The 24,698-nt window shown below is 43.7% G+C and overlaps 1 protein-coding gene across 2 annotated transcripts in view; it reads left to right on the forward strand.

Moving 5' to 3' along the window:
- Positions 1–24,698, forward strand: part of CELF2 (CUGBP Elav-like family member 2) — an 833,081-nt gene that overhangs the window by 433,931 nt on the left and 374,452 nt on the right. The gene's annotated exons all lie outside the window — the stretch shown is intronic.

The raw sequence follows: 24,698 nt of genomic DNA on the forward strand, positions 1-24,698 counted from the left end.
TTATAGATTTGTGAAAATTTTGAGCTTCCTCTAGAGAACTTACACCATAGTTTTGATGATATATAAATGCATTTGTAATTCATATCATCATTTAAATACCTAGTTACTGTCTCACCAGGGAAAGAAATCAATATATAAATTGATCGATGTCTTTAACATATTTTGGATATCTTATGTCACTATATGAAATAAGAGATGATTGCAGGATGCCAATTACAGACAACTAGCCATCAGAAATGATTACCACTATTTATTAGAAGAAAGGAAAAAAAGTAAGAAAAGGAGTGGAAATGTTTTAAGAGATATTTTCCTGGGCATCACATACAGCACCTAGTATCGCGCCTGAGTCCTGGAAGGTGCTTGGTAACCGTCTGTGAATGAATTAATAGGGCATAGGGTTTTGCCTGGGAAGTGTTAGAAACAGAAGTCAAGAGAATCTCAAGAACCAGAAAAAGAAGAGTTTACAGAATGTGATGATGAACAGCACTAGGGAATCGGGGAAGGGTACATATTGTCACCATCTGTTCCAGGAGATAAGCACATTTGGTTGCTTTTTTTTTTTTTTTTTAATGTAAAGAAAATCTTTGCTTATAGGATCATGATTAACATGGCTAAAAAACTGTTTACTGTGACCCAAATGTTTAAGTTAACCATATGTCTTAATTCTTTGGATAACATCCCAAAGAAGCATTTCAACCGCGTGCTAGTTTACAGGGTTAAAAGTGTGCCTGTGTTCTGGCGTCCCAGCTGAGTTTGTTTGTCGTGGTGCTTTCACTCTGGAGAGAGTCCAGTGTGAAGACCGAGGCACCTTGTCATTTTCTGGAAGAGAGAGAGTTGTGTATCTGCCCGTGTTTGTGGTGCAGAAGTTAATCCCCAAATAATGGAATGAAGGATGACTTTTAAACTTTTCTAGAACGGCTAAGGAGTGGGCCACCCGCGTGTTGTCAGATGAGACCCACACAGAGCTGTAATCATGCAGATAAGAATTACTGAGATGTCTGCGAAATCTGGTGTGCACCCTGAATTCTATTAAGTACTGTTCTGTTGTGAATACCAAGTGGCAATTCCCACATTCACCTCGAATGATCTGTTGTAGCTGGTTTATTACTGGAGGGAGTCTGCTCTCTTCTTGAGTTTTGTGGGAGGTATTTTAGTAATGAGCCTACTTATTGTTTCTTTCCATGAATTTTTGTTACTCTAATATTGCTTTGTGTTGAGAATAAACGCAACACCAATCCCATTCTAACTTCGGTGTGCATTCATTGAAATATACGGTGGTAAGGGTGTGAATATGTCAGTTACTTCTCAATTATTCTTCTAATGTAGCTTCAGGTATTCTTTTGACTCTCTCTGGGGGCAGTTTGGGACATTATCCATCGACAGTTCTTTCCCTTCTTCACATTACCATGAATGTGATTATCTGATGATGAAAACTTCTCTTGCCGTCCAGACTATTTCTTCTGTTAGCGTTTGTTTGTTTTACAGTCTTGTAGAATTCAATCAGTTGTTCAACTTTCAGCCTTTTTTTTTTCTAGTTTCTTCAGCCTGTCACTGGGAAAGTGTAAATGAACCCTGGAAAACCTTGGTGCATTTAGAACGAGGCACCTGTCGTTAACTCGGTTTGTTTGTTGGCTAATGGTTAGTGGAACGTGACACGTTGGGGTCTTTATCCTTTTAGTCATAAAAGTGCGCTTACGCGGCGACATCTAGGAAAAGTGGAAAATTGCAATTCAGGCAACTGCCGACTTGTGATATGTGGCTGCAAAGGAAGACAGTGGTGTTTTACAGCAAGTTTGTGCTTTGGTTTTCCTTGGCTTTGACTGTCTTGAAATTTTCTGAAAGGCCATTTATAAATATTGCACAGAGATGGGGTATTTCAACTTTAGTTGCTTTACATAGCTGGCCACCGGTTGATACTATTCTGTGAATATGTACAAATCATACAGCAGTGGATTATGTATTGGTTGTTAAAAATGCATCGAGGCTGAGATGAGATATGTGTACAAGGTACTTGAACAGACACCTGGTTTGTCTTTCATTACGATTGGTAACCTAAATGTATCTATGAATTCTTGCCATTGCTGAAATTAAAGTCTGGTAATAATATATCACCAGAAAAAAATTAGATTATATGAGCAATGTGTAAAGCATTGTAATTATATTATAAATATTAAAACCGATGATCTTGTCGGGATTAAAACAAATATTTAAGCTGGCCACATGTTCCACTCATGCTGTCCTCTTAATCTTGAAGTGTTCTGGCAAAGGGCTGTATGGGTCCATTTTCTTGAGCTGTGAAGAGGATCATTTTTAATCTTACATATGACTCCGTGCTTTATTTTGCTGTAGCAAAGGACAATTGTTTTTCTCCATTGCAAGCATGCCTTTCAAGACCTTTTTCAATGGTGCAAAGTTTTTAGTTTAGGTAGATGTGTTTTAATTAAATCATGGTAAAATCCCAATTGTTCAAATGGAATGGAGGCACTAAAATAGTTATGATAAGCTGGGGTTTTAATATAAAGGATGACTATACAGAGGAAAACTTTATTTTGGATAGCAGAGTAAAGGTGTAAACAAGGTGTATATTAACAGAGGTTTTACTGTTATCCTGCAATATGAGTGGCTGTTTTTGAAAAAGAGAGAGCATTTTAATTCCTTAAACATAGTCTCCTGTTTCTCAGCATAAACGAAACAATATAGAAAATACAGCTATTTAACAGACCTTAATAGGAGCATCTTACAGACTACAGTGGAGATTCATGAGCAGTTCTTTTTTTTTTTTTTTTTTAATTTATTTATTTATGGCTGTGTTGGGTCTTCATTTCTGTGTGAGGGCTTTCTCTAGTTGTGGCAAGTGGGGGCCACTCTTCATCGCGGTGCACAGACCTCTCACTATCGCGGCCTCTCTTGTTGCGGAGCACAGGCTCCAGACGCGCAGGCTCAGTAATTGTGGCTCACGGGCCCAGTCGCTCCGCGGCACGCGGGATCCTCCCAGACGAGGGCTCGAACCCGTGTCCCCTGCATTGGCAGACAGATTCCCAACCACTGCGCCACCAGGGAAGCCCCATGAGCAGTTCTTAAAGCTCAACACCCAGAAGTCAGGATGCTCTTTGAAAAACATTAAGTATTGGTAAATGAAGCTTACAATAATTAAATATGTAAATAAGATGCGATTTTTTACTGGATTTTAGCAGAAACCAATGGAGGCAGGGGCCAGAGATTAAAGTTATAAAAGAAACACTTAACCTTCTTTCTTCTATTTTAATCCAATAACTTGATCTTTTTTCTATGCTTCCTCAGAGGGGGTTAGGAAACAAGTACTCATTGGAAGCAGTGGAATACCCAACGACTAGAAATCACTGTACACCATCAGATTATTATTTGAGCTTCTCTACCAAGAAGTTAGAGCTACTTGGTTGGTGTGACTCTCAGAGAGAAAAATCACGACGTGGCAGTTTCACTTATGGAGTTGTGGTCTTCAGTTATGGGTCTTTGTTATCTGAAATTTGAACTCAACAGGTTCCATGCGGTGGGAGGGCAAGACTGAACTCTCTGATTGACCAGATTTCTCAGTCATGGTTATCACTGGTCAGGTAGCAGCAAGGGGCAAACGTGGACACGAAGAGAATCAAAGCAGTCGGCCAGCTCAGCTCTCCACTTGTGCTCTGTGGGCTCAGTTAGGTGTTCACTCACCTGTGGGGGGCTTTCGTAGGTGACAGAAGCTCGTATTTCTCATTGCCCTCAATTAAGGTGCTGTCTTCTGAAAGAACTTGAAAAATTAGAAGATGAGAATGTTGGTGACACCAAAAGCAAAGGCAACAAAAGCAAAAATGAACAAGTGGGACTACGTCAAACTAAAGAGCTTCTGCACAACAAAGGAAACCATCAACAAAATGAAAAGGCAACCTACGGAATGGGAGAAAATATTTGCAAATTATATGTCTAATAAGGGCCTAATATCCAAAAATATGTAAAGAACTCACACAACTCAATAGCAAAAAAATCCAACAATCTGATTTTTTAAATGGACAGAGGACCTGAATAGACATTTTTCTAAAGAAGACATACAGATGGCCAACAGGTACATGAAAAGATGCTCAGCATCACAAATCACTGGGGAAATGTAAACCAAGACCACAATGAGCTATCACCTCATATCTCTTAGAATGGCTCTCATCAGAAAGACAAGCGATAACGAGTGTTGATGAGGGTGTGGAGAAGGGGAATCCCCATGCTCTGTTGGTGGGAATGTGAATTGGTGCAGCCACTATAGAGAACAGGATGGAGGTTCCTCAAAAATTAAAAGTAGAACTACCATATAATCCAGTGTTACCACTTCTGAGTATTTATCCAAAGGAAGTGAAAATAGGATCTCAAAAAGATATCTGCACTCCCACGTTTATTGAAGCTGTATTCACAATAGTCAAGACATGGAAACAACCTAAGTGTCTGTCAGTGGATGAATGGATAAAGAAGTTGTGGTGTATACATACACTGGAATATTATTCGACCATGGGAAAGAAGGAATTCTGTCATTTGTGACACCATGGAGAGAGCTTGAGGGCATTGTGCTAACTGAAATAAGTCAGACAGAGAAAGACAAATACCGCATGGTATCACTTATGTGCAGAATCTAAAAAAAAGTCAAACTCATAGAAGTAGAGAGTGGAAAAGTGGTTGCCAGGGCCTGGGGCTGGAGGAAATAGAAAAAAAGAATGTTGGTATATCCAGGCCAACCTTTCACTAAGTAATCTAGAACTGATGAGCATTTCCTATCTTCTTTATAATCCCTAAGAAAGAACAATTTTCTCAAATTCCTGAGACCCAGGTCTGGTGCAGTTTGATATTTACAACATCTGTCATTTATTCATTAATTCAATAAAGGTGCATCGAACGCTAGCTGTATGCCAAAAATGGTTATAGGCTCTGTGGTGGAAAAGAAACCGAGCATCATCTCTTCTCTTAGGTAGTGTAGTCTAGTGTAGCAGGTACAGATAATCACAGTGCTAGGTGAACAGTGTTTAATGCCATAAGAGAGGTTGAAAGTCATATAAATAAACAAAAGGAGCCAAGGGATTTCAGCAGCAAGGTGGGATACCGCTGACTGGAGGAAGCGAGGACAGCACCGTGAGTCAACCTCCTGAGCAGGACGTGGACAGGCAGGTCAGGTTTGAGCATGTAGCGGTGGAGGGGGCTGTGCGCTCCACGCAGAGAGAACATCATCACCCAGGCGAGGTGTGCAGGGACTGTGCGCAGGGAACAGGGAGTGGTGCCGTCTTGTTGGATGGAATGCAGAGGCATGAAGAGGTGCTTGGAGGATCACTGGTTGATGTGAAGGGTTTAGACACCCGTTTGAGGAGCTGTTATTCTCTTTGATACTGTTCATCCAGGGAGTGTTCTAAGCTGTTGCTTACAAAGAGTCATCTGGGCAAATTGACGGAATGGATTTGGGGAAAGAAAAGACAGTTGACATTCTCCACATGGGACCCTGTGGTACTCCCAGACCTTATCATTCCTAGAGCTCCCCTGTCTCAGATTCACTATTTGGCTAACAATAGAAAACAAGCCTTCTGGTTTAAGTGATTGTTTTCCAAACCTTACACTGCCCAGTTTCCTGCTTCCAGCACCCACCATCATACTGCACACCGACTCTGAGGCCACACTTGCAGTTGGTAAGAAGTATTCTTCCCTGCTCCAACCTGCACCTCCTAATCTTTTACAGTGTATCCCCCACTCATAGTCTATGACTAAATTCTTTCCTGCATCAACCTTTCCCAGGTTGAATCCGTTTCATAAAAGGCACTGTAGCAGTATCAGAGTGGAAACTGCATATTGAGTTTGTAGCTATAGCTCAAGAGGTCTGAGAAGACCCAAGGTTAATGTGGTGCCCTGGTGTATTCTCTTCCTCCTCTGCCACCCTCAGCATCTTGGGTATGATGTGCCTCATGCTCACAATATGACTGCCACAGCTCCAGCCATCACATGGAGACATGACCACATCTAGTGAAGAAGGGCATTTTTTTTTCTCATGTATTTCTATTTTAGGAAAGAATTTCTTGCCTATGCCTAAGCTTTTACGGAGGGGAAATTGGGTTTCTGGTATTGGCAGCCTTTATAATGGGAGTCATGTTCTGCCATCAGGAAGAAAGGAAGGAGTCAGGGTAGGGGGGAAATGGCTTTATGTATGTAAGGAGTGGTATCTGCCACAAGAACTCTTCTCTCACTTAACCCTCAGCCTATTCCAGCTGGGCTTCTGACCCTTTCATACAGTCCTGGTCAAGGTCAACAGCAACCTCCATCTAACAAAATCCGTTGGCCGGTTATCTGTTTTCTTATTTGGTCTCTTAGCTGCACTCAAAGTAGGGACTTCTTCCTTCCCCATGAAACACCTTCCTCGTCTCTGACACCAAATTCTTCCAGTTTTCTCCCTCTCCCACTGGCCGGCCTTTCCCAGTCTGCCTGCCTGTTCTTCCTCCTCTGCTGGACTCCACGTGCTGAGCTTCCCAGGGCTTCCTTTGGCCATTTCTCTCTTCACTTGTAGAGAGGGTGTGGAGAGAGATGTCATCAAGTTCATCTTTATGAGGATAGTTCCCATTTTCACCTCTCCAGCCTCAACTGCTCCCTTGAGCTTCAAATCTGAATACCCAGCTGTCAGTTCAATATCTCTTCTTGGATATATAATCTTCAATTTGATGTGACCAAAGAGAACTCTTGAATCCTACCCCCACCCACCTTACCACCATGCACCCAACTGTTCAGACAAGAACTCTTGAGTCATTTATATTGCCTCTTTTTCTCATACTTAGCAGACCATCCATCAGTAAAGCCTATTGGCTCAACCTCTAAAATTCATCTTTAATTTGGCCACTTTCTCCATCTCTTTCTAAGCCATCATAGACACCCACCTGCACTATTAAAATGGCCCCTAACTGGTCTCCCCCTTCCTCTTTTGCAAACCATGCTCCACATGGTAGCCCAAGAGATCTTTGAAAAATCAATCAAACCACATTGTTTTTGGCTTCAAACTGGGTAGTAGTTTCCTCTCGCTGGGAATAAAGTCAAAACAGCATACTTCGGCTTCCAGGGGCCTCCGTAGGCTGCCTCTGTCTACCTCTGCAACCTCATTGCCTCCTGCCCACCCTCTCCTTTACTTTGTTCTTTACATACTGGCCTTTCTTTCCTCTTACTTCCTCAGAGCTCCCGCCTCTGACCCCCCTGTTCTGTGTAGTCCTCTCCACAGCAGTTACTCACGGTCACATCACCATATTGTATTGTTCACACAGCACTTGTCGTTGTGTGTTCATTTATTTGTCCATTTATCTATTTTCTGTTCCCCTCCCTTCATCCCCAGAACAGAGTCTCCTTTGGCTTTCTTGTTTATTCCTCCATTCACAGGACTCCCAACAGAGCTGGCAGCCAATAGATGTTTGAATGACTGTATGAGCCCACATTTTAGAAGAAAATTGAGGACCAGTCTCTCAGTCTTTGCATTTCTTCCTCTGTCTACTTGGAAGTCTCTTGTCATCTCCCAGTTCTTTTTCTCCCTCCCCAAACCATCTCTCACTCATTCTTCTAGACCAGGGTTGGCAAATTATAGCCCACAGACCACATCCAGCCTGTGGCCTGTTCTTATAAATGTTTTTATTGGAACACAGCCAAACCCAGTGTCTGGTTTTGTGCTACATTGCCAGTGTCTGGTTTTGTGCTACAAAGGCAGAGTTGGGTAGTTATGGCAAAGACTGTATGACCCGGCAAGCCAAAACTATTCATTATTTACTATCTGGACACATCTTAGATGCCATTTCTCCTCTGAAGGCTTCTCTGTCCTGAAGGGCTTCATGACTCTTCTATTAGTGTCCAAAGTCTCCAGTGCTAACTCCTATCCTAGTATCTGTATCGTTGATAACAGAGTTCAGTGGAGGACTTTTAGACCTTCTCCACTAAGTAAGACATGCATTGAGATCTTACCAGTATTCATAGTTTTCCCTCAATGTCTATCAGTGCCTGGAACATAGTAAGCCCTCAGTAAGTATTTACGTAAGTCTTTGAGTGAATGGATGTTTGGATGTGTGAATAAACGTTTGAATTGGGAAGTGTCCTAGTCTGCTGGGGCTGCTATAACAAAATACCATAGACTGGGTGACTTAAACATTTATTTCTCACAGTTCTGGAAACTGGGATGTCCAAGATTAAGGTGCTGGCAGATTCAGTGTCTGGGTGAGGTCCAGCTTCCTGCTTTACTGCCTGCTGCCTTCCTTCTGTGTCTTCACCGGGTTGGGGTTGGGAGGAGGGGAGAAGGGGAGAGAGAGCCAGCTCGCTGGTCTCTTCTTGTATGGACTCATAAGGGGTCCTCATCACGAGGACCCTAATGACCTCATCCAAACCTAATCACCTCCCAAAGGCTTCACCTCCTGATTCCATCACACTGGGCATTAGGGCTTCAACATATGAATTTTGGGGGGACACATTCAGTCCCTAAGAGGAAAGGAAGGAAGGAAGCGTTGAAGAAACCTCCCAAAGTAACAGTCTTATACCAGATATATGATTTCGGCCTTCTATCACCCTTCTCACTCTGCTCACTGCATTATACGCTTGGCACTCAGAAAAATGCATCTTATTGGCTGGAAAGTTATTAACCTAAGTTTGACTGTTACCAAGCTGTTTCAGAGCTGTTGCTGTTGAGTCTCTGTTAGCACAAAGGTTAAGAGATTGGGCTTTGGGCTCAGACATGCTTCCATCTTTTGTCTGCCATTGCTTTTTGTTTGTTTGTTTGTTTGTTTTTGCGGTACACGGGCCTCTCACTGTTGTGACCTCTCCCGTCGCGGAGCACAGGCTCCGGACGCGCAGGCTCAGCGGCCACGGCTCACGGGCCCAGCCACTCCGCAGCATGTGGGATCTTCCCGGACCGGGGCATGAACCCATGTCCCCTGCATCGGCAGGCGGACTCTCAACCACTGCGCCACCAGGGAAGCCCTGTCTGCCATTTCTTAATCGTGTGACCTTGAGTGAGTGAATTAATATCTCTGTCTCAGTTTTTCACTTGAAAATTTGGAAAAATTACGATACCCATCATGGTGTCACTGTGAAAAGATAATCTATATAAAGTATTTAGCCTGACACCCAGGGAATCATCAATACATGGTAGCTCTTAGAGTGGTGTGTTCAAAGGTAGCTTTGTTGCCGGTATTTGGGTAGTGCCCCTGTCAAGACAAGATGCCTTGTTGCATTATAAGAATCGGCCTAGTGAAGTGGTTCAGCAGGTATGCTCTAGAGACAAACTCCAGAGTGTATTCAAGTCTCTGTTCAGCCCTTTACTAGGTCTGCGATCTTGGGTAAATTTCTGCACCTCTCTGTGCCTCATTTTCTTTATCTGTAAATTGGGAGTCATAATAGGACCAACTGTTCTGAGAAGGAACTGAAGTGATAGGTGTAAAGTGCTCAAAAGAATGCTTATTTTATTGTAAGGAAATTAGAGTGGCATGCTAGTCGAAATTTGTAATGGGGGATATGAAGGAATATTAAGCCATAGGCCATAGAAACCTCTAATTCAGATATTAATTATTCAGTGGCTAGATTTTTGCTATGCTATGGATGATTATTGATTTAAAGCAAAATGTCCCAAGTATTAAATATAAATTAATTAAATTAAATATAAAGTTCCCTTGACCTTGCTATAATGTATGAAAATAACAATTACCCAACGAAGTATATATGCAGATCCTGCCCATGTGTCTTGGGCAGCTCTATCAGGAACATGGTTTCCATTAATTCTCCAAATAACCTAAATCAAAACATTTCATTCTTTATGGATGTAAATAAGAGTCTATAGTCAGTGAATTAAATTACACTTGTTTTATAATACAGTGTTCTGATGTGTAACAGAGTATCGAAGGAACGATCTTTACAAGGAAAACTTTAGAATATTGTTAAGTTACTCACTGCATGACCTATTTAAATGGCTCAGATTCTTCTTGTTGTAGACTGCATAATTAAATTTTAAATGGAACATGATAAAGAAGTTATACTGGTGATCTCCAGAGACTTCGATACCCTATTTGGCTCTTTATAAGAGTATAGCAAAGGCATACTTTAAAATTTAATAAAGGCCTGCCCTAATTTTTTTCCCTTTTAGATTTTCTTTATCTGCTCAGGAATCCAAAGCTGTGTTACATTATCCACAAGTGTTACCTGAAATAAATGATGAAAATAAAAATTCTTTAAAGCACATTTATCCCAATTTGAGAATTCCATTATTTGTGCGTGAGAGCTTTTGTGTAGCCATTGAACTCCTTGATGATAAAACCTGCCACTTCCCGAATGTGTCACCATAGAGAATTGGGGCTTTATTCTTTCTGTTTGTGGAAGCATTCATATCTTCAGAGCTTCCAGAGCAAAGGGGTACAAAATGGATTCCGTGGAGGATATAATTTTGCAATTAGAATTCCTTATTTGCTATGTAGAAGTTGCACTTCTTGAGAGGGTTGAAGGGAACACACACACACACACACACACACACACACACACAGCCTGTTGGAAGAAGGGCTAATGCAGAGTAAAGGAGAATTCCTGGGTTGAGCATCCTAAGAGCTATTGGAGCCTCTTGGGTAAAGAATTTTGTTTCATAACCTTCCATCGTTCATTTTCTTTTGTATTAGAAGGGATGCTGCCAAGATAAAATTATATGTTAAATAAATTTTTCTCATATTTACTTAATACTGCTTTGTCGTATAAAGCATATTAGGAGAAACGCTTCTCTGTCTTCCCTAAAGGATTTCAGATTTTGCTGTCCACTGAGCTTTGACAAAACACCAGGTGCGAGCTTTTCTCTTCCCACCTGAAGAAGGTATAAGGTTTTTATTATACCTTCTTAAAACATTTGCCTCCATCAGTGTTTGGAATGTTCAAGCTCCTAAGGTCACATAAATTAATAAAATTTATTCTCATTTATACATACATTTTTTTTTTTTTTTTTTTTTTTCTGTACGTGGGCCTGTCACTGTTGTGGCCTCTCCCGTTGTGGAGCACAGGCTCCGGACGTGCAGGCTCAGCGGCCATGGCTCACGGGCCCAGCCGCTCCGCGGCATGTGGGATCTTCCCGGACCAGGGCACGAACCCGTGTCCCCTGCATCGGCAGGCGGACTCTCAACCACTGCGCCACCAGGGAAGCCCCTATACACACATATTTTTAAACCTTGTAAACCTTTCTTTTCAGATTAGGTTTTGTAAATGTTTCTATTATGTATTTCCCTTTGCCTTCTTTCTGGCAAATATACAGATTTCCTTTTGGGCCCAAACTACTCAAGCATCTGATGTTGGTTTCATTTTTCAAATAAGCAACATTAAACTCACATGCCGCTATATAAAACCAAACTGAGGCAGCAACACAAGCCATCCTTAACCCTCTGCTTCTCATGCTTTGGGTGGGGGAGGAAGGATGGAACGTCAAGGAATAATGCTGAGCTACATAAAGGATGCTAAAGAGAAATCCTTATCAGGGGCATGGTTATCCAGTGAATACGTGGAAATTCTACTTTACCAACACAGTACAACATTTGAGACCCTCTCTCAGTCAGATTCAGACCTATGAAAATCAGGTGAGCATCTCCAAGAGTGACACCTGGTGGCCTGCAACTCATTATAATGCACCGAGTTCCCTTTCCAAAGCAGAGGGAAATCATTCCCAAAATAGGCTTTCAGTGAAATAGGTTTCTGTGAATAGTTCACAATTTAAAAAATATATGTAATGAACAATGAAGATGCTTACGGACATAATAAATTATGAAACTTTAAAATTAATCGGTCGATATTTAACAATATTGTTATTACTAGTTGCATCACCGAGCACCCATATGAACAAGGAACGGGGTCCTATGGAGGATGCAAGGTACGATGCATCCTGCTTTTAAGGGGTTGTACAATGACCCCTGCTTTTAAGAACCAAAAAATTCTAAAAGTGGAAATTTGGTTTATAGTAGGAGCAAGTATGTTCTTCACTAGCTCTCCATGCCTAGGACAAAGTCTGTCACGTGATAAAATGAAAAATTTTCTGTTGAATGCATTAAGTATCATATCAATTGACCAAATATTTAAGTTTGGAGGAGAGCGAGAACATTTTTTGGTAAGGCAGTTAGAAGAATCTCACCATGAAGGAGGTAGATCTGGGAAAAGACACAGCAGTAACAAAGCAAAGAGCGAGGAATATGGAGTTTTGAAACAGGGATCCAGCCAGCTGGTTTCACCTGGGTGGTTAGTTGAGAGAGTAATGAAATGTGAGAGAAGTAGGTAGAAGCCAGCTTGCACACTTTAAAGGGATAGAAGAGTTTTCCTTTTGCTTTGTTTTGTTTTCAGTGAGCCATTGGAGGTGTTTGTTTGAGCATGAATATATGATTCAAAGAGTATGTGAGCGAGGTGACTCTGATGGTGTCCTGCAAAAGGTATTATTCTGGAAAGAGCAACACCAACCCATAAACTCCGTGACGACTAGGACCAAGTCCATTTTGCTCATCTCTTTTATCCTCAGCACCTAGAACAGTGCCTACAGGTGCTCAAATATCTACCAAATGAATTAATGGTAAATGGGAGATGAGGATTTTTCCAGGTAGTTCAAATGAGGATAATAAATACGTGAACTAGATTGGTCTTTGTAGAAAGAAAAAAAGCAGTGATTGATTACAGAAAATGTTGGGAAAAACACATCAGTATTACTTGCTGAAACTCAGGCAATGAAGGAGAATTTTCCGGTTTTTCTTGCTTCCGGTTTGTCTTGCTTCCGGTTTGGGCACGTCATTGGTGTCACCCATCAAACCCAGCGAGAGAGGTCTGGAGAAGGCTTGTTGGGAAATGCAGGGCTAGAGAAAGGGTTGCTTCACCATTGAGTTTGAGATAAAAGCCAAGTATTTAGGTGAGCATTTCTGGTAGAGGGTGAGGGACACTTGTGGATGTGGAACCGCAGGTTTGAGCGTTGAGTAATGAAGCGTCTAGGGAGTTGCTTGCACAGAAGTTTAGTTGAAGTCATTTTGTGCACGCATGGGTTCTGTGGTTGTCTGTCACAGTGACATCCTTTGCCATATTAGGCAAGATGCAGATTTGATTCGGAGTCCTTGAGGGCAAATGATGTTGAAGCAGAGATGAGTGTAATACTCAAATTGTTTCTAATTCATTCTGGAAATTTCTCAAGAGAATGAAAAAAGGAAGTTCTCTGGGGGGTGACTTACATATAGACTGTGCTTTCCCTTTAAATGCCTACCTCAGTTGCCATCTTGGTCCTGACCCTCACTGAAAATTTGGTACCTGGCGCTCCTGGAGGGGTTGTGTTGGCGGCAGAATCCTATATGCTGCCCGCTCCCATTTGGCCTTTCTCATCTTGGCCTGGTGTTTCTGGACTGATTCCATCGTGTCTGGAGTTTGATCTTCTCTGGGTTCTTGCCTGAAGCCCTGGCAGTTGACCGTGTTCAGTTGAGAAAGTCCTGTCCAAGTTCAACTTCCGTGATGGGGGATTCGTTTAGGGATGCTTTGGGACAACTTTAGGGACAACTGTTAAGGGAAAATAGGTCATAAATGCAACCTGGGAGCTGGTACAGCAGATCAGCCCAGGGGTTGTTGAATCTTGTAGATTTAAAATTTTGTCTGTGAATGTGTGTGGCCATTCAAGCATCCTACAGAGATGCTTGTGAAGGTGAAAAAGTTGTTTCTGTTTCGAACTAAAGGACAGTAGTACTTTAGAAAATTGGGAAATGAAACCCTGAAAGGAACTAAGGATGGGAGAGCAAGATAAAGTCAGAGTAGTTGTTGTGAATTTTCAACCCAGTGACTGCAAAGATTTATGTATTTTATGCTTCTCTCTTCCTCTTCCAAGCTCTCAGTGGATCCTTTCCCTTCTCTGACGTATGTGTGCATTGTAGTTGACTTTGGTGAAGTAGAAAGCAGAAATAAGACCTTTAGAAGAAATAAGGGTAAAGAAGTCATTGCTCTCACTTAAGCAAAAACAATTAGTTTTCCAAAAACCTTTTTAAAATAAATAAATGCCTTTCCTAAAAAAGAAGAAGAAGAAATTACTCTCAGTGGAGCAATAATCACATTTTAACATAAAAGTTGTCCAAGGTCCCAAAGTAATATCTGCATAAGAACTGTGCAGATATTTCTATGTGAATGTTCTCCCCCACCCACCACCAGCCCTGTTAGTTTTTGTTTTTGTTTTTGTTTTTTTTTGTGGTACGCGGGCCTCTCACTGTTGCAGCCTCTCCCGTTGCGGAGCACAGGCTCCGGACGCGCAGGCTCAGCGGCCATGGCTCACGGGCCCAGCCGCTCCACCGCATGTGGGATCTTCCCAGACCGGGGCACGAACCCGTGTCCCCTGCATCAGCAGGCGGACTCTCAACCACTGCGCCACCAGGGGAGCCCCCTGTTAGTTTTTGTACATCCAACGGGAGGACTTTTGAGTAGATGGAACTTATCTTGTGTCACCTCCTGGCTTTACAGATGAATAGACTTGAGCATCAGAAAGTTGGAAGCTAGCTCTCATGACCACGCTGTCTGGGCTTGCTGGACAAGTCGATATTCGCTTGGTATGGATGGAGTCCATGTTCATTTCAGGGTCTGTTCTTGGGACCATAGACCTGGAACCCCTCTAACTACTTTCTGAGACCTTTTTCCTCTCACTTCTCTAGTAAGTTCTCTCTGCCTCCACTGTCTGCCCCTGGGGACAAAATCTTCATTTCCAGTATCTTCATCATAGTTCTAACTAAGTGAAAGCCAAGTGCTGAGACCTGGTTGATGCTGGTTATATAGGGTGAACAATAGTGCTTCTCAGATTTTAATGTGCATGTAAATTACCAGGAGATTTTTTTTTTTTTCTTTTTTGGTACGCGGGCCTCTCACTGTTGTGGCCTCTCCCGTTGCGGAGCACAGGCTCCGGATGCGGAGGCTCAGCAGCCATGGCTGACGGGCCCAGCCGTTCCGTGGCATGTGGGATCCTCCTGGACCGGGGCATGAACCCGTGTCCCCTGCATCGGCAGGCGGACTCTCAACCACTGCGCCACCAGGGACGCCCAGGGGATTTTTATTTAAATGCATATTCTGATTTAGTTAGCCTGAGATAAGACCTGAAATTCTGCATTTCAAATAAGCTCTCATAGGAGATCTGCTAATTCTGGTCTTCAGACCACCCTGTGAGTAGCAAGGGACTACAGACCCACTGGCCACATCTTGTTTGAAAGATGGTACTCCAGTCACTTTTCAAGTTCTACATCCGTATCTTTAGGAATATGATGCTTTTATTTATATTATTCTCCCTTATCTCTGGTTGGTTTGTTTCCTTTTTGAGAAGATGCTACAGAGCATTTTGCAAACTGCCACTGCAGGAGTAATTTCTTTTCAAACTCTGAGATACTATAAAACCACTGTAGAAGCCTGTGGACTGAACTATATAAAGGTAATCTTATGTTATCGAGCCCATGTGAGTTTAGGATACAATATCAATCAAGATTTGACTTTCAGTTCTGGGTTTACGATAAGCAGCTCTCGTTGAAGGAGAAACCAGAAGTTTGACTATTAGAAAGTTTTTATTTTACAAACATGAAGTCTTATTTATGTCAAGTAATTGAGTTCCCAGATGTTCTCATTCTGTATCAGTGACTGTATAGAGTGTCAGCCTAGGTAATATGAGAGAATGAATATATACATATTCATATTCAGGCGTCAGCCTCAAAACTACAGTCAATTCACAGGTTATCAAGCTTATTCCTGGAAACTGACATTTATTGACTGTGCCAATGTTAAAATTGTCTTTGTTTTATTTATTCCATGTGAAACTGTGAAGTATTCTAGAAGCAATATTACTTCTCTTCTTTCCCCTCTATCCCCATTCATCGTATCCCCTTTTCTAAAGTAAACTGAGGTGTCTGGATATAGCAGTCTAATTTGGGATGACTCAAGAGAGATACAGAGAGAGAGATAGGTAACGTTGAATATTCAGAATTCAATAATGAAAACTAATCCCTTTAGTGAAAAGCCAGCTGTTCTTTCTTTCCTAATAGGCATGTGATGTTGATGAAAACTAGCATTCACGTAAAGTTTACCAAGGAGGATTGGTTTGATTCAGGCAGGGTATTGTATGATTTTGCAGAATAGGAAATGTTATTTAGGTTGAGCAAAAAGCTGAACAGTCCAGCCAGTCCAAAAGACCCAAATGCCAAAGGATTATCTTTAGAGAGTGAAAAATGCTAGTGCGTTATGTGTTTGGCAGCACACGATAATTCATTCAGAGAATACGCCTGTGTTTTCTACGTCCTTCAGATTTCATTTGAATGAATGCTTTATGGATTTCTGTGACGCCTGGGGACATGTTAAAGTACTACTGCAAACGTACCAGGCAACTTAGGCTTAGATAATTCTCGATTTGAATTATTATAGCATGCTGCTGTTTTCCTATTTGGAAAAAGATAGGAGTTTCGTGACAATTGGAGTTACCTTTCTGTGTCTCCCCTATGAGTTTGTACAAAGCAGACCCTTGAGACATGGATTGGAGTCCAAGGACATGAGGGAGTGAGGAGGGGAGGAGGGAGGGGAGACAGGAGGGAGGACAGCCGGTGGACATATGTTCAGGAGTGTGTTCCTGCCTGGGCAGCGGGGACTCAGGCCCACTGGGGCCCTATGGAGCATTATCCCACGGAGGGGCAAGCAACCTGCTGTATGTTCCATAATGCCTTGTCCTTCATTGGTCGTCCTTCAATGGTTGATGCCCCTCAGGGAGAATTTATTCGTGGGCACTTCTCTCTTGCCCCCTCTCAGGCCAAGCACTCCTAAGGCCAGAGAAGACACACTCTGGAAGGCAGAAATAGGAGGAATCCATAGGCTTCTACACAGGATCTGCAGGTGACCCTCAGGGCAAATTAAAAGCAGGGCATTGACAATAACTATCTTATCAGTGTGGTCACTGTTGTATGCCCAGCACCTTTTCCAGTGTGAGGTACCTAGCAGATGCTGACTAAATATTTATTCAATGAAGGAAGGAAGGAAGATAGGGAGGGAGGAAAATGCTTGACTCAAATAGAATGGGAAGTATCTCCCTTCTGACTTAGGTCCCCAAGCTAATATCGAAACTTTATGCTTGCCAGATTTATCATGCGCGAGGAGGTGGGATAAGAAAAGGTAAGTATGAGAGAGCAGACAGCTCTGTGTATCAACTACCTCAATTCCAAAGGCTGGCACTTGGGGACTTCAACTTTTGACATCAATAGTTATGTTATATCCACTTAACTTTTTAAAAGATTAACAGTGCGTTTATCTTTGATCGTTCAGTATATATGCATTCCTAGTTATGGGTGAATCATTGAAGAGCTGCGTGGATTATCTGTGCTACGTCCTAGATGAATAAACAGGGGAAATGACTTACTTCTTGGTTGTGGGGTGACCGGGGGACCCCAGGTGTGAGATAGGACAGCATATGCCCAACATCTAAACAAAAATGGAAAAATTACCTCGGTCACCTGGGTGTTTGCAGATAGCCAGTGGCTTTGTTTACATTCTGCTAACATATTTGAACGGAGAGTACAGCATTCAGTAAATCACACAGATATTTCAAATACATGGCACTGAGCACAGGAATATCTAAAAATAGCATGTGATTACTTGCATTTATTATTCTCATCATTTTCATTATGCAAATAGATAGTTATCACCTGAGAGTGTTTCTCTTGAGCTAAGCATGGACCTGAATGTGTTTATATGTGAATGTAGTGTGTACATGTTGGGAGGAAAGTTAGAGGGAGGGACTCCTCCCAAAAATAAGTGGAGCGGTTTTGGGGGTTTTCTTGTTTGTTTTTTTTTTGTTTGTTTGGGTTTTTTTTTAGCTTATTTGGTGGTTTGGATCATCTGTAACTTTTGTAACACTCATGATTGTTCCTTGATTCGGTGAGTGTAAAAACCTCAAAAGGCCATATTCTCTACCAAACAGCCCTCTCTAACTATGACAAGTGTGTGAACTTGATAACTTAGAGTCAGAGTGCTGTTTCGCCCCTTTTCCTGGGCCCTGGGTGATGTTGTTCTAGATGAATCACGTTAGAGGAAAAAGGGACCCATGGGAGAGTGGCATCAAGCATGCAGAGCTTCACTGTCAGCAAAGGGTTAATAAGTTAGAAATACTTAATTCCTTGCCAGAAACATGAGCAGAAAGCGCTTGGCAATGATTCCTTTCTTTTTTCCTGGAGTCATGGAAAAATAGGCTACAGAGACACTGGGGCCAGCGTGGACCCAGAGTACTGAAGCGTTTTCCTGCCCCCGGGAGCTTGATGCTGCCTCTCTCTCCGGGCCTCCCATGGCCCTGGAACTGGGTGGCAGGCCAGTTACCGAGTGGTGTGGGAATTCAACCCATAAACACTCGCTTTCTTCTAGCAGGACGCCTCGCTCCTCCTGACAATTTTCCTCATACTGATTAATTGATTTAATTTTTGGTTGGCAATGGTGGTAGTTACAAAGTAAATTCACCCCAGAATAAAAGGGTATTTTGGGAATTCATTAATGCTAACGCTGCACTTGGATGCTACGTTCACTTTCCATCTGCCCAAAACAGCCAAATAAAACAAGGAAGTGACACCAAGCAAATGACAACTAATTATCTCCTCCAATTATTCTGCTGGGATGGTGGAAATTGAAGGATACTGAAGGTTGTTTTCCTCTTACAGTTAACCTCAGAAATCAAAAGTCAAGTGACCATCACTAACACGACATGTGTCATTGTGTTTGAATTTCAGCAATGTATTTCTCTACCTTCATTTTGATTTAGGAATCAGAAAAAGAAATTGTCTTGGATGTGTTTCTTTCCTACTTTTTAGCCTGTTTTGGGTTTTTTTGTTTTTGTTTTTTGCGGTACACGGGCCTCTCACTGTTGTGGCCTCTCCCGTTGCGGAGCACAGGCTCCGGACGCGCAGGCTCAGCGGCCGTGGCTCACGGGCCCAGCCGTTCCGCGGCATGTGGGATCTTCCCGGACCGGGGCACGAACCCGTGTCCCCTGCATCGGCAGGCGGACTCTCAACCACTGTGCCACCAGGGAAGCCCGAGCCTGTTTTGATGTAACACATTTCCCTACAATTTAGCAGCTTAAAGCAACAGACATTTATTATCTCAATTTCTCGGGGCAGGAATCTGGGCCTGGCTTAGCCGAGGGCTCATATTTCAAGATTTTCTCACAAAGCTGTAATCAAGGTTTTGGCTGGGGCTGCAATCTCATACAAAAACCCAACTGGGGAAGGACCCACTTTCTAGCTTTCTTACGTGGTTGTTGGAAGGATTCAGTTCTTCCAGCCCTTTGGACTGAGGGCTTAGTGCCTGGTTTGCTGTTGACAGGGGCCTCCCCCTGCTTTCTTGCCATGTGGGTCTCTTCGTAGGGGAGCTGACTTCCATGGCAGTGAACAAGAGCGAGAGTAAGATATGGCCAGCAAGATGGAAGTTGCAGTCTTTTTATAACCTAGTATCATAAGTGACCTCCTATCACTGTTACTGTGTTCTTTTCATTGTAAATGAGCCGTAAGACCCAGCCTGTGCTCAAAAGAGGGATTATACAGGGGCAGAAATAACAAGAGGTGGGGATCATTGGGGGCCGTGATAGAAGCTGCTTACACAGATATGATTCCAAATTGCAGTTTGATGGAGAGTTATGTTTGCTGCAGTTACATGCTGTTGACAAACTCAGTTATTTGTGGTGGTGTGGATTGATGCCTTCAGGGTAAAGAAGAAAGAAATCATAGGGCTAAGAAAAATGTGATAGTTATTTCTTTGGTAACTGAAAATTGTCCCACTATGGCTAAGAAGGAACCAGAGTTCAAGCCCAGGGTGAACTCAGGGTAGGACCCTATGTCTGCTCTAGTGCATTATGAGACAGATATCACTGTCGAATGACTACCCGTGAGGGCAGAACTCCCACATGGGCTGAAGGAGAAGTTGTTTGAGCTCTGATAGGAGAAGGGCCCTTGGACCTGAGACCTAGAGAGATGGTGGGAGCAGAACCCTAAATGTGCACTTCCTACTAGAATAAGCAGATTGTGATAGGGAGAAAGTGTCACTCATTTAGGACTGGATGTGGAAAGATTGGGGTGCTCTGGAAAGACTTTAGAGACCTGGAAAAAACAGTTCTCAAGACACTAGTCTGTCACCTACCCAGGATGGCTCCTGAGTGGGTTGACTCTGCAGCCCGACCACCTGATGGTGAGCCGGCCGTGGCCTGAAGGGTAGTGTTCTGTCCACACAGGAGAAGGGGAGTTTGGTCTCTACTCACCATAGGATAACACACCAGCATGTCTTGGGCACACATTGAACTGGATGTCAGGTGTCCCTGTTCTAGTACTGGATCTATACAGGTGTTACTGGATCTGTCTAGGTGTTAATGGATCATGTAGGTGTCAGTGGATCTGTCTGGGTATTCCTGGGTCGGTCCAGGTGTTACTGGATCCATCTAGGTGTGTGATTTTGAGTGTCTTTAGTCACTTTGCCTCTTTGGGTTTAGGAAGGTGATCTGCAGAATCAGGTAGAGATTTGCCCTCCCCCACCCCGCCCTGACCTACCAAACCTTAAAGGGGTTGCCAGAGACCCATGAGTAGCTCAATCCAATTCCATGTGAAGACACTCCCATGCACGTAGCGCTTAGTCTCTCCACAGTATTTGATACCATTGACCACTTCCTTCTCCTTGAAAAACTTCCTCCCTCGGTGTAGATATAATTTCGGAAGTCATTACCAAACAGTTTATCTTTGAAGCATGGGGGCATATTCGACCCAGGGGAGGCACGTTGCAAGCAGAGAGTGGAGGGCTGCATTAGCATCTCAGTAATTACATGCACCAGGGAACAGGTGAAGAAGGTGTATCCAGCAGAAGTACTGACCTAAGAGGTAAGAAGGTGGCCAGATTGGAGTGGATTTAGCATTGAGTTGCAAGTGACAAGTCCAGAAGATTCATTCAAGAAGCTCGGCTTCAGAGGGGACCAGAGAGAGGTGGTGGTAGCTGGTGGGAAATAATGAACTTGAGGTAGGATATTTCTTAAAGATAGAAGAGACTTACACATGTTTAAACGCATAGAAGGCGTCAATAGAGAGGGTGGGGGAAAGGGGTGCAGTCCCTGGGGAAGTAAGAGGGCATGAGACCCAAAGCACAGGTGGAGGGTTGGCCTAAGAGAAGACAGCCAGCGCCTCCATTTAAACAGGATGGAAGGAAGAAAAGGTGTGTGTGGATTCAGATCAACCTGTGGGACTGGTGGCATCACTGGGTCTCCTAGACATTCAACGTAAGAGCAGACAGGAGCAGTAGGGACATGGCCAGTGGCCCAGGAGCAGGGGATGCTGTTAATGAGCCTGCCAAGGAGCAGGAAGAATAAGGTTGGAGGGCGGTGGACGGAGACAGCTGACGGCATTTCCCTCCACCCGCCCTGCCACTTGTACTTCGGCAGAGGGAGGAGGAGTTGTGTGTGGCCGTACAGACAAGAGAAGAGGGAGGGGACGAGGGGAAGGAGTTCCTCGGGTGGCCAGGAAGGGAGCAGTGCAGGCGGGCAAGTCAGGGAGGGCTTCCTGGAGGAGGTGGGACTTGGAGCCTGCCCCTTGGAGGATGGTCAGGACTCAGGTGTTCAGGGGAGGGGGAAGGCAGGTAGCCATGTGTGCTGAGAACCTGCTCCCTGTCTGATGCTGTCACCTGTGTTCCCGCAACCTTCTGTCAGAGAAGCGCCAAGACTTTCCCGAGGTCTTCGGGCTGGTAGAGGAGGAGCCAGGCCCTGACTTGAGGATATGTGTCTCTGGTTTATACCACACGCTGCGTCCCAAGGGCTGTATGGGCAAGGAGAGAGCGTGGCCGGGCTGGCCAGAGCAGCTCTGACGCTGGAGAAATCCCAGCCCGGGTGACAAAGCACCGCTGGTGAGCCTGGGAAGCTGCTGACCAGAGGTGGTAGAGCTTCTGTGTGCATCTGAGTGGCAAACAGCGTTGGTGGTGGTCACTGGCACTCAGCCCCACAGGGCCGTGGGCCCCGCACACCTGACATCCGCGAGGAGGCGACGCAAGGACCTGTCAGCAGCCTCAGCAGCCGCTCCAGGATGCGAGCCCAGGAAGGTGGCAGTTCGCTCTGCCGGCACATTTCTGACGGGGCTGTTACAGTATGTTAATGTGCTTCTCCAACAATGTATTTCCAGCACCACTTTTTCCCCCTGCTGGTTTGATTGAGAAAAATCATAGCAACAGAAAGTGCAAGAGTTATCCAGAGAGCATAGCAGGGGGTTGGGGCGTGAGCAGGGAGCCCCCCTTGGGAGGAATTTACCTTTTAAAACTAGGGGGGAGCAGGTGCTCTGGAAATGACTCGTAACTGCATGAGGGTGGGCACGGCCTTCCTGGAGGGGAAGGTGACTCAGATTAACAACACTGGGCTGAAAATGATGGCATCCTGGCTGTCATTAGAACAGGTGGCTGTCATTATGGCCTCATGCTCCTAGTGGGAAGATAATACAGGGGGAGAAAGATTTATACCGGCCCCAGAAAGATGAAATTGCACATAAAGGAGGGAAAAGGCAAAAAGAGGGCCGACTGGGGGAATTTCTCACCCCACAAGACAGCACGTGATTCTCATGAATGGTGGAGCATTTCTGTCGCTCTATCCAGAGGGTTATATTACCTACAGCGCTTTCATTTCTTTGGGCTTATTCAAGTTTCATTTGGGAAAGATTTTTTTTTTTTCCTCTTTGGATGTTTTTCTTCATTTAAGAGAGTAGTGAGTATAAAAATGTACTGTATACGACAAAATGTACCCCCTTCCTTTTCTGACAAATAACGTTGGCTGCCCAGTAGGCAGTGGGAAATCCAGAGTCGGCTCCAAATAATGACGAGGCCATACAGGGGTGCTGTGTGAGGTTACTGATGGACCCACGAGTCCTATTTTCTTCTTAAAAAGATGACGTTTTTTCTTTTTTTTTAAATGATGAAGTCTAAAAAATTGTTTTAATGTAATAAACACTTATATGGTGCTGATTATTGCCCGGCGCTGTCCTGAGCATCTTATAAATATTCACTCTTTTAATATTCACAGTAACACTTTTAAGGAGTGTTATTATCTCCATTGAGAGGTGAAGCACGAGGAGGGTAAGTGACTCATCCAAGGTCACACAATTAGGAAGTGGTGGAGTTGGGGTTCCTGCCCGAGCAGACTTGCTCCAAAGGCTCCTGGCCACTGCTATACCTGACTACCCTTCACACATTTTTTGTTCATTTTCAGTTTCAAGGGGCATTTAAACTACTCGTTTGTCCCATCTTTCTGGGTAAGAATACATCTTAAAATCTCAGCGTGTTAGACATTGATGGTCTAACATAGCTACATTGACGGTGGGAAAGATATCAGAATGGCACTCGAACTTGAGCAGACAGTGGTGTTTTCCATTTCACGAGGCATCTTTAAAATGTGCAGTACGTGTCCCAGGCAGACCGTCAGAGCCCTGCTCTGCTAGCTGTGTACGGCCGGGACAGGTAAGGTACCCATTGAAATCCACGAGAAGCGCAAAAGCTCTTTCTCGAAAACAAAAGATCAACACAGAGTTTCAGATATGCATACACACTTATCATAGCCAGCCCCTTATGTATGGCTTAAAACCCTACTTTCGGATGCACAGTTGGAAGGATCTTTCTTTGGAGATCCTGAGCACATCCTTCCTGGAGATTTAGAGCTGATTGGACACAGATGGGAGGCAGGGTAATTGACCCTTTTCCTCCCCCTCCCTGTCCACCGTTTGACACAAGACATGAACAGCTCTTTTGCCTTACAAGGCTTAGCCAGATTGCCAGCAATTACCTTGATTTATGAGGGCAGGAGTAGAAGGAAGCGGGAAACGTAATTGTTAAGTGAGGATAGTCAGATTACCACGCCTGTAATTCGTAAGTTATTTCATGTTGCGTGGCATACCTAACAAGCATATTGTTAGGTATCTTATTGCCTTTGTGTCCTTGGTGCCTTTCTTAGAACAGTGCCTGGCTTTCAGTGTTTAAGGAATAAAGAAAGTAATGAATGAATGAGCAGTTAGCACCTAGGGACCTAACACTTAGCACTTAGAATACTCCCTTTAGATACCTGAAGTCATTCAAGGACGTCTTCAACTTTCTGCTTTCAAGGTCATAAGTAATACAATGGGACAGATATACACATCTGTAGCACAGATGCATAAGAGAAATATGGCATTTAGAGGAGAGAGAAAATGATTGGGGGAATAAGAAAATCTTTGTGAAGAGGGTATTGGAGAAAGCTGGGAGAGGCTTGGTGGGGCTCTAAGGGCAGGAGGCAGGGGTGAGCAGGATCTGGTAGAAAGTTCACAAGTCCCCTGCCTTCGAGCGTTAGGTGTATACAGGTTATACAGGGAATAATAAAGCTAAGATAGGCATGACATGCAGTGGGGCGTGTGACTGCCAGGCTGCAGCGTTTGTGTCCGGTACACCAGGCGGTGAGGGACGGTTGAAGATCTTGAAGCAGAGCTCACAGCTTGCCTTTGGCAGGGTTGAGCTCTAAGAGTCCGTAGCGAGGGGCGAACCTGGGAACAGAGTGAGCTGTTGTCCAGAATTGTCCAGAGGAAGGGAGCTGAACAAAGGTGGCGGCAGTGGGACTACAAAGAAAAGATGTCTCAAGGGCGTAATTTAGAGGAATCAGAATTACGTGGAGGAGAGCAAAAAACAAAGGAAGACTGAGTTACAAC

This window comes from Phocoena phocoena, chromosome 2 (genome assembly GCF_963924675.1).
Source record: "Phocoena phocoena chromosome 2, mPhoPho1.1, whole genome shotgun sequence".
Classification (NCBI taxonomy): Eukaryota; Metazoa; Chordata; class Mammalia; order Artiodactyla; family Phocoenidae; genus Phocoena; species Phocoena phocoena.